Source organism: Ursus maritimus, unplaced genomic scaffold, assembly GCF_017311325.1.
Source record: "Ursus maritimus isolate PB19 unplaced genomic scaffold, ASM1731132v1 scaffold_21, whole genome shotgun sequence".
In the NCBI taxonomy this organism is placed as follows: domain Eukaryota; kingdom Metazoa; phylum Chordata; class Mammalia; order Carnivora; family Ursidae; genus Ursus; species Ursus maritimus.
The window spans coordinates 32,563,236-32,578,894 of NW_024424564.1; the positions used below are offsets into that span (position 1 = coordinate 32,563,236).

The window sequence follows — 15,659 nt, forward strand, 5'->3', positions numbered from 1 at the left end:
AACATGAGCTATTATTCCCTGCCCTGTGGGAATACTAGGAATTGTTCAGCTAGCTATTACTTTCTGGAGGTTCTTTCCCCACTCTCAGAGTTTTAGCTCACACATATGCACCTCAGTATTCTGCCAACGATTTGAGGAGATCTTTGTACAGATCTCCGGATTTCTCTCTTTTTATGCTGCACCCTCTACTCCAGTATTCTGCCCCACAAATCCTAGCTGCTTTGGCCTCTTTCAGCACTCATCTCTTATCTCCTTGACTCCATGAGACCACTGGACTCTGGTTCCCCTTCCTGTGCTGTGGCTTGGAGATGCCCCGTTAGTAAGCTGGGCAATCACAGGGCTTACCATGTTTGTTTTTCGTCTCTCAGAAATCAGTCTTACGCTGCCTGTTGTCCAATGTCTGAAACAATTGTATCAGATGTTTTTTTCTGGTTTTCTAGGTTTTTTTTTAATGTCGGAAGGCAATTGTCATAGCAATTTATCCTTCATGAGCAGAAGCAGAAATCTCATTTCAAACTGATAACTTCTAAGATGTTGCAACCTCTGAAGTGTCAGAATGAGAGAAAAGGAAAAACTTTTCTGATTTTAAGGAGATCAGTCTGAATACTTAAATATAATTACACTTTCTTTCTTATTCCTTCTCTACTTATGTCCCCTTCCTTCCTAAAGGGTAGAGGATCCTACTTGAGATTTTTCGCTTGAGCAAGTGAAACTTGAAAATGAAATTGCTTCTGATATAATTTGTTGCATTTGGAGGTGTACTTAGTATTTAAGTAGCAAAAACTATAGTGTTGCACATATCCTTTTTTGTCCAAAATAGATGAAATTACAACAGCTCTGGGTGGCTGTTTCACTTACTGAATTAAAAGGTCCTAGAATTTCACTTTGTCCCTGCTATCATTCAACATGATCAGAACAAAGCTACTACACTCTTCTATGCTTCAGTCACTTAACTGTAATATCAAGGTAATTTAATGCATAATGTGAAATTATGCATGTAGTAAAAGTGAATTTTCCTACAGCAGGACAATAGAGATATTCCTTTAAATGAAGTGTACTAACAAGTCATCCTTGGATCTCCAGTTTACCTATAAAAATCTAGTCAAATTAGAAAAAAAGATAAATTGTTAATATCCAATTGTTGTTAATATCCAGAAATTCTCTGGGTCTGCCTAACTATATCTACATTTCTATAAACACGTAGTTCTTTTCTTTTATCCCCTCCTTCAAGAGTAAGACAACTCTTAAACCCTAACAAGACCAAATGCGAATGAAATTACCCATTGGGGCAAAAGTTTCAGCCATTTTCTTTTCACATTGAAGGCCTTAAAATGTTTTTATCCTCTTCTGTTTATTCCCTCAATTAATTTTCCTTATTAAAATGCATGTATATATGTATTAAAAATAAACACTTTGTTAAAAATATTATAATAATGTTTAAAAAAACCACTTTTCCTAGGTGAATGCCACAGAAAACCACAGTTGGCAATTAGTTTGACTTTAAAACTAGCTTTCTTGTTGAACATGTGTGTGCCTATTGGGGGATTTCCATAATGCAAACCTACACTAGAATGTGCTTTCAACTTTTTATTCAAGACAACCAAAATGTCCTGATTAAGGCTTAAAAAAAAGTATCAAACTTTAAACAGTTACCCTGGTGGGGAGATCCTGGCTACCAAACAAATAGACTTCAAAGGGACCTCCCAACTTTCTATAAACCACAGACAAATGTTTGCTATTACTGTAGTACTTGGGTAGCCTAGTGCCACTTTGTCCTTCACTTGTCTGGAGACCTTGAAGATAGGATTAATCACTACCATGAAAGGTTTTTTTCCAGTTGAGATGAATTTCATATACCTTTTCCCATTAAGTTCTAGTTTGACACATAAAGATTAGTTTTAAGAGTTAAATTAAGGAAGAGAACTGAAAGCTGGATGAGAAAGAGAGGCTTGCAGAAATAAAGACCAGTAACTGGCTTAAAAAGCAAAACACCCCATATATTATTTTCTCTACATTGACCTATATGAAGTGAATTACAATCAGTTCAACTAAAAGACTGGTGGCCTAATTTATATAATTCATTAAATAGAAAACAATAAATTCTTTAAAATTAGTCTATGTTTCCTTCTGCTCCAGAGTAGAGGTTATTTAGAGAAAAGCTAGAAATACAGAATTTTTCAGAATGTTTAAATCACTGGGCTTTCAGAGCAAAAAGCTCACTATAGAAATTCCGACATCTAAGGAAAACAGGCCAACGAATTCAATCTCGTTTCAGTTACTGAGAATTTCTTTCTTATTTGTTAGAGAAGAAAAAGGCATTTTCAACCTGATACATTGCAAGCTTGCTAATATAAATTCTGATTGTGTCTCTTATCATCAGTGTCATTTTTGTTTCTAAAATCCCGGGTCTCTGTTACATTAAGCCTTTTAATAAATGAATCATTTATTAATTCAACCATTACTTATCCGAGGAAACACTGTGTCAGGCATTGTGCTAGGTACTCTGGACACAAAACTGAATAAGAAAATAAAAAATGCATAGGATGTCAATTGTCCCCTAATTCTTGAAAACTGAGCTCTGTCAGAAGTGATGCTAAAAGACACCTCAAAATATTTTTAGAAATCAGAAGAGAACATAAGGCCATTTAACCCAAATTTCTCCTTGCAGGACATTTCCTCTGGAAGAGCTGATAACCCATCCATTCTCTGCTAGTTCCCACACCCTCATGGGGCAGCATGTTTCATTTTTTTAAATGGTTCTAATTATTAAAAAGTTCCTCTGTGTTAAGCTAGGATCTGTCCTCTGTAATTTCTAATATTGGTCTTGGACCTATACAAAAATAATCCTATTTTATCTTCAATAAGGAAGTCCTTCAAATATTTAAGGCCAGCCACCAACTTAACTTTCATTCTCCAGGTAAGATATTTACAGTGTCTCATATCACATAGTTTCTAAATTATGGCTGAGTAGCAAATGACCTCAGTTTTATATATATGTGTAAGCTACTGATGACAATATTTTCCAGACATTTTCCTTCCACATGATGTCAAACAAACTCTTAATTTCTGAGCATTCCTTTTTCTAATTTTATTTTATTTAATCCGAACGTATTTCAAAGTCTTTTCTGTAACCTAAGCATATTCAGATTTTTAAAAATTTATAATACGTAAGTATTATATGGAAGTATATTGTAAAATACAGCAGTCTGGGAAGAAATGGGGTTGACAAGTGGAGACAATGGTATGAGAGGCAATAAATGAATTCTGTGTAAGAATATCATTCATGTAACTTCTTGAGCACCCATCTCCAATCATGGTTAAACAGGGAGGCAAGATTGCAGTTCCAATGTCACTGTTTTTGGAGGTGGTCCGGAAGGGGAAGAAAGAATCACTTTTACATCTGAACAGAATGTCATGATATCTGCATTTTCCATAGCATCTGTCATTGTATTATTTAGTTCATGAAAAAAAATAATATTTCCAGTTACACACCAACTAAACTAACAGGCAAACTAACAGGTAAGGCTAAGGTTACAAAGGGGCCTGGGAGAGGCTGCAGCAGTCTAAAGATTCAGTAGTTCCTAACAAAGGAGAATCCATTCTCCTCATCATCAGAGAGAGAGGAAGAGGGAGAAGCAATTGAAATGATGCAGGTGACTGGCTGGAAACTGACCAGGGGATTAAAATGGCCTTTAAGAACAGTACCAGGGGCCAGCTCCATAGGTAATATATCCTCTCAATTACACTCACATTACCTCTAGACCATCTAGAAGTAGCTAAATGCTTTATCAAGTGGACTTTTTAAAAAGGAGAATTAAAAAGGAGCAGAAATAATTTATCACTGAACTCTTGACTGTGAATTTCCATGTGCACCTGGGGCATGTTTTATAAAGTTCTAGGAAAACAGGTGTGTGAGTTCTGCTTACAGCATTGCAAATTGATAATCTTTTAAATATAACTCCTTAACTTGCGCAGGACCTCAAGAGAGATTTTTTTACAAGCATATTATTTTAAGGTCATTAACAACAAATCTGCCACACAAAATCACAGAGAGTATATGTTCTTAACAAAAGAATGAAGGCAAGTCCAAATAGGGAATCCAGACAAGAGCCAGGAACCTAACTGCTTGCTTACTCTGAGTTTGCTACTGAGCAACCTCTTACTAGGATCACTTGGAAATTCCTCCGTGAGTCTGAAATACCAACAAGGTGTAGGTGGATACATATTTTTTCAGTTTGGTAAGAAATTTTACTTTAAACTCATACTTGTGTCTTACTGTAATATTGCCATCTAAAAATATCTTTAAAAACTTAGTTCCTTATCTTGTACTTGACATAATATAGTTTAAAAAGAATCTGTAGAGTCACGGTAGATAGGTAGGACTAAATATGGAATGGAGAGACATGAAGTGCCCTTCCTACATCTGATTTGTTCATTTTTCTCTAATTCCTTCCAGTCTCTTTTTGCCTATGAAGATGACTCGGCTACTGCTTTAATAACAAGTATATAATTCTTTATATTCATTTTATCTACTATTAAATGACCAAGGTTGATGTTCTCTATCTGTCCAAAAGCACTAAACAAAAATACAGACCTTCAGTGCTCTTGGAAACACTGACAGTTGGCCAGGGTTAATATGCGAAGTTCCTAACTCACAAATGCTCTGTGCTCTACATGTTTTGGTAAGTCATTCCCTCTGCTTTAGAATGCATTTTGTCTATTTTTGCTTACTACTCTATCCCCAGAGCTTGGTATAGTGCTAGACACATAGTAGGAACCCGCTTATTTGGCTAAATGACTAGATAAACTGGCCCCAAAGCCCACTTCGCTAATAATGTAATTGAATTATAGTATTACTAATAATTAGTATTAATATAGTACTTAGCCACTTATAAAACACATCTTACTCTTTCTCACATTGATTCAATTTACAAATGAAGAATCTGAGACCCCTAACTAAAAGAGAGAGGCTATTGTGAGGTTCGAGTGCGAGATAAGGGATCTTGAGCTGAAGTGGTGACAGTGCAGGTGAGAGCTAACTTAGAGACAGAACCATCAGAGCCTGGTGAGGGGCCAGACGTGGAACTCCAACTCCTGTACTTGTGCTGCCCCATTTCATCTGGTGATATTATAAACTACACATAAAATGTCATCTCTGAGTACAAAATAAAGACTCAGGGAATAGGGACTCATTTCTTTTCCCCACTGCCTCCCTTTTCTTTAACAGTTAAGTGACTTCCTTTTGCTCAGTGATTAAGAAGAAGGACCACTCACTTTGCCAAAAATGAGATCTCCCCCAAAAAGATTACACAAAAACTGGGGGCTCCTGCCCAGCTAGTTGGAAGACTGATGTGACTAGCTAAGCAGTGCTCATTCCAGGATCTGTGCTATTGGAGTAGTTTGGAGGGAAAGGACTTTCTTAGTCATTGACTCACTCGATGGCATAATCTGTGTGTTCAGAGGTGGGTGAGACACTAGAGTCATGAAACAAACCTTTAAATCTGTACACGATCACTCAGACTTTGCTGACCCATTTCATGGGATGAGAAACTCAAGGGAACTCTCTTTGTCTCTTGGATACATCCAGTTTTTAAGAAAGTCTTTCTTTGGTCATGTTCTTGCCTTCTGAAAGCATCAGAGTCCATTTAATCCCTCTTCAAACATCTGAAGAATGCTAGCAATTCCTGAACATCCATAAATCCTCTCTCATAAGCAAAATATCCTAAGTTAATTGTACATTATATAATGGGATTTCTAATTGCTCTCACCAGTTCTGCTTGGCTTTCTCTAAACAGGAATATCTTGACCTGAACATAATATTCTAGCTATGCTTTGATGACAGAACACAGTAGAAGGACTAGTCTCTCCTTTGTTTGAAACATTATTCTATAAATGTAGCCTAAGGTTGCATTAGCTTTTATGGCAGTCATGATATATTGTTGACTCACACTGAGATTACAGTCAACTGAAACCCTGAGGTCTTTTTCACATGAATGGTTGATAAGTTACACCTCTCTGGTGGTAGTACAGTTGATTTTTTGAAAACAGAAATTTACATTTATCACTATTAAGTTTAATCATAAATTTTGCCCAAGAATTTTTCACACTGCTCCCTGACTTTTCTTTCATAAACAGTTCTGATTAGGCTATCCCTACCCAAAAGAGCTATTGATTGTTTTCCACTTACCTACAGGGTCAAGTCCAAAATATACTCTAGATCATGTATAGTCTGACCTGATCCTCCAGAGCCAGCCTCATCTTTCCCCCATCCCTCACCCTTCCTCACTCCCCACCATACCATAGACTCTAATGATTCTGAGGGTTGACTTTCCTTATACATGTGCACTTTTCCATGGAATTCCCGTCTCCATCTTTCTATTATTATTCATCCTTTAAAAGAAAGCAATTCAGAAGTCTCAGTTGGGGGCACCTGGATGGGTCAATGGGTTAAGTATCAGCCTTCCGCTCAGGTCATGATCCTAGCGTCCTGGGATTGAGTCCTGCATTGGGCTCCCTGCTCCTCAGGGAGCCTGTTTCTCCCTCTACCCCTCCCCGCTGCTCATGCTCTCTCTCTCTTTTGCTCCTTCTCAAATAAATAAATAAGATCTTTTTAAAAAAAAAAGATGATTTATTTATTTGAAAGAGAAATAGAGAGTATGAGTGGGACGGGGGGTGGGGGGGTGTCTGCAGGGGGAGAAGCAGGCTCCCTGCTGAGCAAGAAGCCTATGCTATGTGAGACCCAATCCCAGGACCCCGGGATCATGATCTGAGCCAAAGGCAAACACCCAACCAACTGAGCCACCCAGGCATCCCAAATAAATAAAATCTTAAAAAAAAAGAAGAAGAAGTCTTAATTGGACTGTAAACTCCTTAAGGCAGGAATATACTACAATGAATTTCAGGCAACTGGAAAGAGATGTAGCTTCCAAATTTTATTTTTAAAAGTATTTTTGTCTGTTTTGTCAAAGGAAATAATACTTAAACTTCTGTCTTCAAAGCTAGTTTCTCCTCCCAACTCTAGAAATGCAGGTTACTTGAAAGCAATTCTTAGGGAGAGGGAGTAACAAGCTTTTCAGTTTTTCTAAGTGAACCAAGTAGCTACATAAGTTTGTCCAGAGGCAGTGCCGTGATGTGACTGTTTCCTCGAATCATGAAACAACCACCCCTGTCCCCAACATAGCATTGTGAGAAGAAGCCCAGCTGGAAGCACTGCAGATGCATAATCAGGAGGCCCTCTGGGCAATCATTTCCAATGATACTGATGAAAAATTAAACAAAATCCCCCAGTTAACCTTCCATGCACCCTTCACTGTCTTTTGAGAGGTGGTGATAGATTCGTACCTTTCCATTTATGCCAGGCCTTCACAGATTAGGAACAGAGCCTGTGTTTTGGGTTTGCAAAGACACGGAACCTATGACATTGTCCTTGCTGAGAAACTGTACTGATCAACTGCCTTAGGATCTGTCATCCTAAATGGTAACTTAGGGCACATGGAGCAAGTCATCTCCCAGACTGTTTAGTGTATCTGCATACCAGAGAATCTGCACACAAACACTGCAAGCCACAAAAAACAATAAGTAGTTATTATTGATAATATTAACAACAATAATGGCTCGGGGTTCATTTATTTAAAAATATCTATTTAATATGTCAGGCAACATTTTAGATGCTAAGACAGTATGTCTCAAAGGGCGGTCTGAACTACTTTAAGGGGCTCACAGAACAATGTGATAAGTGCTACGACAGAGGTGAGCATGTGCTATGGGTGCACCTAACCCAGAATCTTAGGAAGAGGTGAAGTTTAAGCAGCCCTTAAGGATGAATAATCTATCCATCAATCCACCCATCCAAAAAATATTTGACTGACAACTCAGCTAAGTAAATGAAGTAGGACTGGGGGAAGGGAACAGAAGAGAAGAGCACCCAGCATTCTGGGTTAGCCTGTGATGCCATCCACACAAGTTTTTATTTTCTCAGTGAGGTAGGACGCAAGCTCTTTAGCTGAAAGCAAGAGGAAGTGGGGTGGTGGTGAGGAGGGGTCTCAGGGAGAGGAGAGACGTTCTGAAAGTCTCACTACAGGAATGAAAGAGGGCTGAAGAACAAAGGATTTCCAGGGAAGTTTGAAGGCCAGATTAGACTGGAAAACATAAATTCGTAGTGGCGTCTCTCAGCAAAATTGTGTTTTTAATTTTTCCCAGCAGAGTTCAGCTGTCTAGCTGAAGGAGCAAGAAGGTGAACAGTAGAAATAGAATGTGATGGGAACACAAGGGGGCAATGGAGTTGAGAAAAGCGATAGAAGATTCCAGAGAGGAAAATAATGGGGGCAGGCTCGGTGTCATGTTCATTTTCACAGACAGGTTCGTACTTTGAGCCAGAGAAGAGATAAAACAAGTGGTCTGATGTGACAGAATTAGATGCTTTGGGGAAAGAAATGAAAATTTGAAAGAAAAATGGCCATAAATAACATACAGGAATTAATAGCGCACGTGGGGAGAAAAGGAGTTGGAGAGAGGAAGTTGACAGTCACCTTGCGATTTTTTGGTTTTTTGTTTTTGCAAACTATACCTCCTCACTACACTCCACCCAAAGGAACTCCAGTGGGCTTACATTCTCCTGAACTTTGATAATCATCATGGAGGAAGCTACTGTTACAAAGGGGTGAGTTGCACCCCTTTGGTGGGAAACAACAAAGATGAGCGTTCTTGGGGAGTGAGGTGCCTGATTCTTCTAATAGATCTTTGGTTTGAAATGTCCTCCACTGACCTTTGCTTTCATATGGAGATAGGGCCAGAAATCATATGAGAGAAATATAGCATTGATTACAAGAGGGTTTGATGGAAAACCTCAAAGACCTTCAAAGAGTCAGATTGGCTGGAATAAAAGGAAACAATCATCCTTAACGGAGATTAAACAGTATAAGAGAGTGACTACATTTTCTCCAATCTAATTTTAAATGTAGAAGCCCTTTTCAGTGGCAGCCAAAAGATACAGTGTTAGCACAAATGAACATGATGTCACGTAGAAAGCATGTGAATATTTTTCACAATTATTTTATTGTTTTAGGAACTGTAATTATAAAGTGTAAAGTAACATCAGCAAACACAGCTGATGCCTGAAAGGGCTTCTGTTTCTCTATCATTTGCAGGAAGGTTAAGAAGAGAAGAGAAATATGATGTAGAAAGAGGGTCAGTGTTTTGTTTTTGTTTGTTCCTTAACAAGGCAAACCATCCAGGAAAAGAGCTTGTTCCTTAGAGATATAGAAAGATGTATCCAAAAAGCCTGGCATAGAAACTGGCACATTCTGCCATAATCTCCAAATGTTGGCTTTCTCTTTTCCTCCTTGGCAAAATAATTAAGCATTAATACAGTGATCATTAATTAAAATATTAATAACACATTTTAAAAATTGTGACAGTGTAAACACATGTACTTAAATGGGATTTACTGTATAGCTCTTGTGCCTTAGGTAGTTGCCCTCCATCACATTCTTTTTTTTTTTTTTCAAGATTTTATTTATTCATTCAACAGAGAGAAAGACAGCCAACGAGAGAGGGAACACAAGCAGGGGGAGTGGAAGAGGAAGAAGCAGGCTCCCAGCGGAGGAGCCTGATGTGGGGCTCGATCCCAGAACGCCGGGATCACACCCTGAGCCGAAGGCAGACACTTAACGACTGAGCCACCCAGGCACCCCCCTCCATCACATTCTGCAAATCAAATTTCACAACACACAAAGCAGGAAAAAATGTGTACAATGCTACATTTTAATTTCCAATATTGTGAAGGTCCAGGGGCATTCAAAAAATAATTTTTTATAATCATTCCCCAAAATTTCTCCTGCAGCTGCAATTTTGAGTCAGAAGAGGGTGAAGAGTAGGATAGGTCAAGATGAAATGGAACACAAAGCCCTTAAAATCTGAAGGTCACTAAAATCAACTTTTCCCTTCATTACTCTTCCCTCTCCCTTTTCCATCCTCATTCAGTATCCAGTCAGCACTTTCCCTTCTCCCTATGCATTCTAGTCTTTTGATAATCTAGAGTTGCAGCTCCTGTGCCTTCCCTCACACTTGTCATCTTATTATTTTTTTAAATTATTATCTAATTTATTAATTTGCCTTTTTGTTATTTGAATTATAAATTCATTGACTCTGAAACAGTATGAAGTTCTTCCTAAAGTTGTCTAGCAAAGACACATTTCTCCTAATATTTTTATTGTTGTCTTATTAACAAATTTTAAACTATTGATACCTACAACTTAAATGCACTGTTTATGTGACATTTGTCATTTTAAAGGTTTTATTTATTTGTCAGAGAGAGCACGAGCGCACAAGCAGGGGGAGCAGCAGGCAGAGGGAGAGGGAGAAGCAGGCTCCCTGCCAAGCAGCGAGGCCAACGCAGGGCTCAATCCCAGGACCCTGGGATCATGACCTGAGCTTAGGGCAGCCGCTTAACCGACTGAGCCATCCAGGCGTCCCACACTTGTCATTTTAGAATTTGCACTGGCCATCTGACTGTGGAAAGTCAATGTTATTTGATGCATGCTGTTTCTTAATTAAACAAACATTGGACCCCCAGACTGGCAAGACTGGTTTTCATATAAGCCTTGGGATTTGCAAGAGTGTTTTTTTAGTAATGGCAGCATGACTGGACTGAGTTTGATCCTCCCTGGACTCAGTTCTTGGACTTTCCTCCTTTCCATCCACATCCACTCCCTGATAATCTCATCCAGTTTCATGGTTTTCAGTATCACCTCTACACTGATGACTCCCAAATTTATATCTGCAGTCCACACCTCTCCTCTGAACTCTAAACTCACAGATCCAGCTGCCTACTCAGTATCTCCACTTGGATGTCTCATAGGTAACTCATACTTAACATGTCCAGAAATGAGCTCCTGGCATTCCTCTCTGAATCTGCATCCTAGAGTCTTCTCCACCTCAGTAAATGGCCGTTTTATTTTTCAGGTGATCAGACTAAAAGCATCCTTACTTCTCTCTTTCTCTCACACACTACATCCCACCTGTCAGCAGATGCTGATGGCTCTATCCACAGAATTGATCTAGAACTTAAATACCTCTCACATTTCCATTGCCCCCCTTGGTCCATGCACTGCCAGATCTAGCTGGAATTATCACAGTAGCATTCTAGCCAGTCTCCCAGCTTCCCTCTTTGGTCTTTTCTTAACACATAAGCAAAAGTGATCTTATGAAAAAGAAATTGATCATTTCTTCCCTCTGCTTAAAACCTCCAATGGCTTCCAATCTCATCCAGAGTAAAAACCTATGATCTTATCATAACAACTTATAATACTTTATAGTCCAAATTGGGACTACTTGGAGAATGAAAGGGATGCTAAAAATAATTAACAGGCTTTAACTGATCTAGGTGTAAATTTGGGCCATCCCGACACCTACTCTGAGGCCCCACACTCTAAATATGTCTCTGACCTCTGACCTCATGTACTATGCTGTACCTCCACCCCTCTGCTTCATCGCTGGCCTCCTCACTGTCCTGTCGGCGTCAGGCACACTTCCTTGGGGCCCATGCTCTTCCCCTATATGTCCACTGCTCACTTCTGCTTTCCTTCAAGTCCTTATTCAAAAGCCTCAGTGAGGCTTTCCCTGGGAGTTCCTTCTAAACCTTAAAAACCTCCTCCCCACTTTCTAGCCCCTTCCCCTGCTTTATTTTCTTCCTTTACACTTATCACTGTCTAGCATTCTATATATTTTACGTTGTTTAGCACCTTACATTTAGAATGTAAGCTCAAGGGCAGGATTTTTGACTTTTTGCTCTGTATCTCCAACTCCTAAAATAGTGGCTGGCATATAGGAGACACTTTATAAATATTTATAGAAATAATGAATGAATCATGACTACTTTGAAAAGATCAGCACTTAGTAGTTGATGTGAACATCCAACACAAGTAATAAACAGTATTATTATTTTATATGTAGTTATTTTCATATGATTCCATTCAATAAATGAATTTTGGACAGTTATGCTTTACAGAGACCTGTGCCAAGTACAGAGGTTGGGGGGCTGGGGGCCACAGGGCATATACTAGGATAGATGGGACGAAGTTCGTCAAGAAGTGAACACTATAAGAGTAGAAGAGATAGGGGACATGATATGGTTATGTGTGAATGACACAGAACACATGGGGGTGCAGAGGAGGGAGAGGTTATATTTACTGAGTTTTCAGACACTTCTGATTACTAATCGAAAGCAATAACTTCTGTATTCTCTGTCATGATGCATTTTCCTTATCTTCCAGAGCCCCCACTACCACCGCCATTCTGGTTTCTAGGGTTCTCCATGCCTTGGTAGGAAGCGCCTCTTGTATGCCCAGATATACCTGACCTCCAGGTGCCTGCTCCTCGTCTTCTCTTCATTGTCTGGCCTTAGTTTTTCAATGTGAATCATTCATTGCTACCTCAGCATTTTATAATCTGATTTCTCAAAATTTCCAGAATATTTTAACTAAATATTGGCAAAGTTAAACCATCTAATTGAACAAATGCAAAGCAAGCAGATGCTAACAGACTTTTTTTTTTTTAATAGCTAGAAAGGAGGTATTTTTGGAGGAAGAGTCTACTCTTTGAAATCAATAAATAAAAGTTTATTGATTTAATCTCTGGGTTGGTTCTAATTTTTATGTAGCTTCTTTAAATAATTTTAATTAACAACTACCCTGTGGATTTTCTTTAAACTGAAGGCATTTTTTTTTTAAACACTGTTATAAATCTCTAGCCCCGCCCCTACAGGAAGGGAGTATTCCCAGGGTGTGGATAATCGAAACACTCTTAACAAATATATACAACATTTTATTGTCAAGGAAGTTCAATAAAATTATAGCTAAGAATATGCTTCAAAGCAAAAATTAATACACTAGATCAATAACTTTGTTAGTAAAGTTAGTTAGTAAAGCAGTTACTAGCTAATTTACTTTTTAAAAAATTTTTTTAGTTATAATAAAACCTAATCATATAAATAATTTTAAGGCAAGCCAATAATCCCAGCTCTGGCACGGGTTGGCTCATTGCTTATTTGAGCCTGACCAAGTTACTCTGACTCACTAAGTCTCAATTTCTTTTTCTGTAAGAATGGGGTTAATACTGGACCCAACTACCAGGGTTCTTGTGAGATTAAGGGGTATGGTGCACTCTCCAGAATGCCTGGCACATGGATATTAGCTGCTCCCATGACTCATGGCTGGTGCTACTGCAAAAACAGGCACAAGGAGATTTCAGTGATTGAAGAACACAAGTAGCTAACCAAAGAGTAGTGTTTAGAAAGCATTCCAACTCATGTATTACTTTATCTTTTCAGCTAAAAGTCTAAATATTGCTTAGCATGTTGTGAATATAAATACCTGCAAAAACCTGATTAAGTAATTTATTATTTTCTGCACACTTGTGCCAGTGACTTTACCACGAGGTATTGAAATGTAATCTTTTCTATGGCCAAAGAGACATCCTTCAAAGAGACAAATGAATACTCAGATTTTGAAAGCCATATTATTTGCACAACGTATCTGGGAATTAATCATGCCCTACCTCATATTATTTAATGAATCAGCCCCCCAGTGATCATGTTTAAGCTCTTACGCAGTGAATTGTAAGGACAGCGAAAGAAAGAAATATATATTGTTTTTGTGTCTTTCACACCACCTGACTTGGGACAAAGTAATTTCAAACAAGTATAGTGGAAATAGCACTGGGCTAAAAGTCAGGAAACACGGATTTCAGCTGAGTAATTATAGACAAGTCATTTAGCTCCCTTAGGCTTCAGATTACTCATCAGTCATGTGTTTTTCCATCGATGACATTTAGGTTCCTTTTCAAATGCTCTCATTCTAAGAAACCCTAGCAAGAAGGATTTTTAACAATGTTTGTCATTATAATACACAACTTCATTTTTCCATAACTACAGATTAAAAGACACGGGACCCTTACATATAGATTTTGCTCACTCAGGAAAACTTGCCAGGAACTCAGAGTTCTTGACTATTCCATCAAACACGAATCCTTCAATCTATTTCAGAAACAGCAAGCCCTCCCTGCCAGCACTCCCCATCCTCTTTTTTTATTTTTTCCTTGGTACTTAACCATACTCTGACATACTGTATATTTTACTTAAGTATTTGTTCTCTGTCCTCCCTCCATCCCCCTTCCTCAGTACCTAAGCTTCACGGGGACAGGAACGTATATCTTTTTGGTTCACCACCATATCCCCAGCACCTGGAATGGCATCAGACACCTAACATCCCCCAAATTATTTGATGAACAAATGAATGAATAAACATAATTTAAGGTCCTTCATTAATTGCCTTTCCCCACCACAACTTGTCTCATATTTTTACCAGTTCAACTTCTCCATGTTAACCAGGGTTTCTGAATCTTATGCCCTCTACCCAAGGCTTATATTCATTCCACCTCTGTGTCATGGAAGGATATTCTCCTACTTGTCATCTCTCTCATCTGTCCATGCTCATTTATTCAGTTACAGATTTGCTGCATGCCAACTGTGATCCCAGCAATGTGCTTACATGCTGGGGATACAGAGGCAAATAAGGCCGACACAACCATTCCCTAGTGCTTCATTTGAGACCAGACTTCTTCTGTTCTTGGCTTCTCTGTGCCACTGCCTCCCTTTGAATGTTTTATATTCATAATGCCCTGGAGGAAAAAAAAATCTGTGTGGTTTGGTTGGTTGCTATCCAGTTTTGAATAGAGCTCTTCTAGCAGTGAGTTAATAAAGCAAGGGGCAGCAGTGCTCGCTTCTAAGGAGATGGTGACTCCATCACCCTAGAGGTACTGTGGGGTCACTGGAACATTGCTGTCTCCTGAACAGTGACAACTGAAACTCCTGTGGCATGAGGCCTCACAGTGCAGAGCCTAAAATGACTCTCTGAATCTCCTCATTTCCCTCTGTACCTAGAGGGGATCCAAAGGTGCTTCTCTGAATTCCCAAAAAAGCTGAATTAACCTCTCATCTTTAGCTTCCAAGTTATTATTACCTACTGCTCCAACTAAGTAGGAGATTAAGCCCCCAATAGGCATAGAGCCTTGTGTCAAACCACGTCAAGCACCAGGCCTCTCTGTGCCTTTTTAAAAATTATTGAGGTATATGTGGAAATTGAGAAGTATATATACTTAAGGAGGATGATCTGATGATTTGATGTACACATGCATTGTGAAATAATCACCATGTCAAACTAATCAATATACCCATCACCTCAGAGTTACCACTTTTTTGCATATGTATGGTGAGAATACTTGATATGCCCTCTTAGCAAATTACAAACGCACAACAAAGTATTGTTAACTAGAATCACATTGCTGTACACTAGACCTCCAGAATGTATTCATTTTGCATAACTGAAACTTTGTACCCCTTGAACAACATCTCCCCCATCTGTCCTTTTACCAGGATTTTGGGAGCCTTAGTACCTCCATCCCAGCATTTCCCAACTTGCACTCTGTGGATCTCTGTGGTTCTGAAAGCTAGTAATTGGAGTTCTGCAAAAATAGGGTCCTTTGGGCAAATAAGTTTGGGAATGTCACATCCTGTATTTCCCACTTGGGGACACAGGACGCATAATGAGAACATTTATGTATTTATAGATGTTAATTTTGTTAAACCCAGTCAGCCTCAGAGA

General features: G+C 38.8%; 1 protein-coding gene across 2 annotated transcripts in view; it reads right to left on the bottom strand.

The window, feature by feature from the left end:
- Positions 1–15,659, bottom strand: part of NTN4 (netrin 4) — a 108,346-nt gene that overhangs the window by 85,164 nt on the left and 7,523 nt on the right. The gene's annotated exons all lie outside the window — the stretch shown is intronic.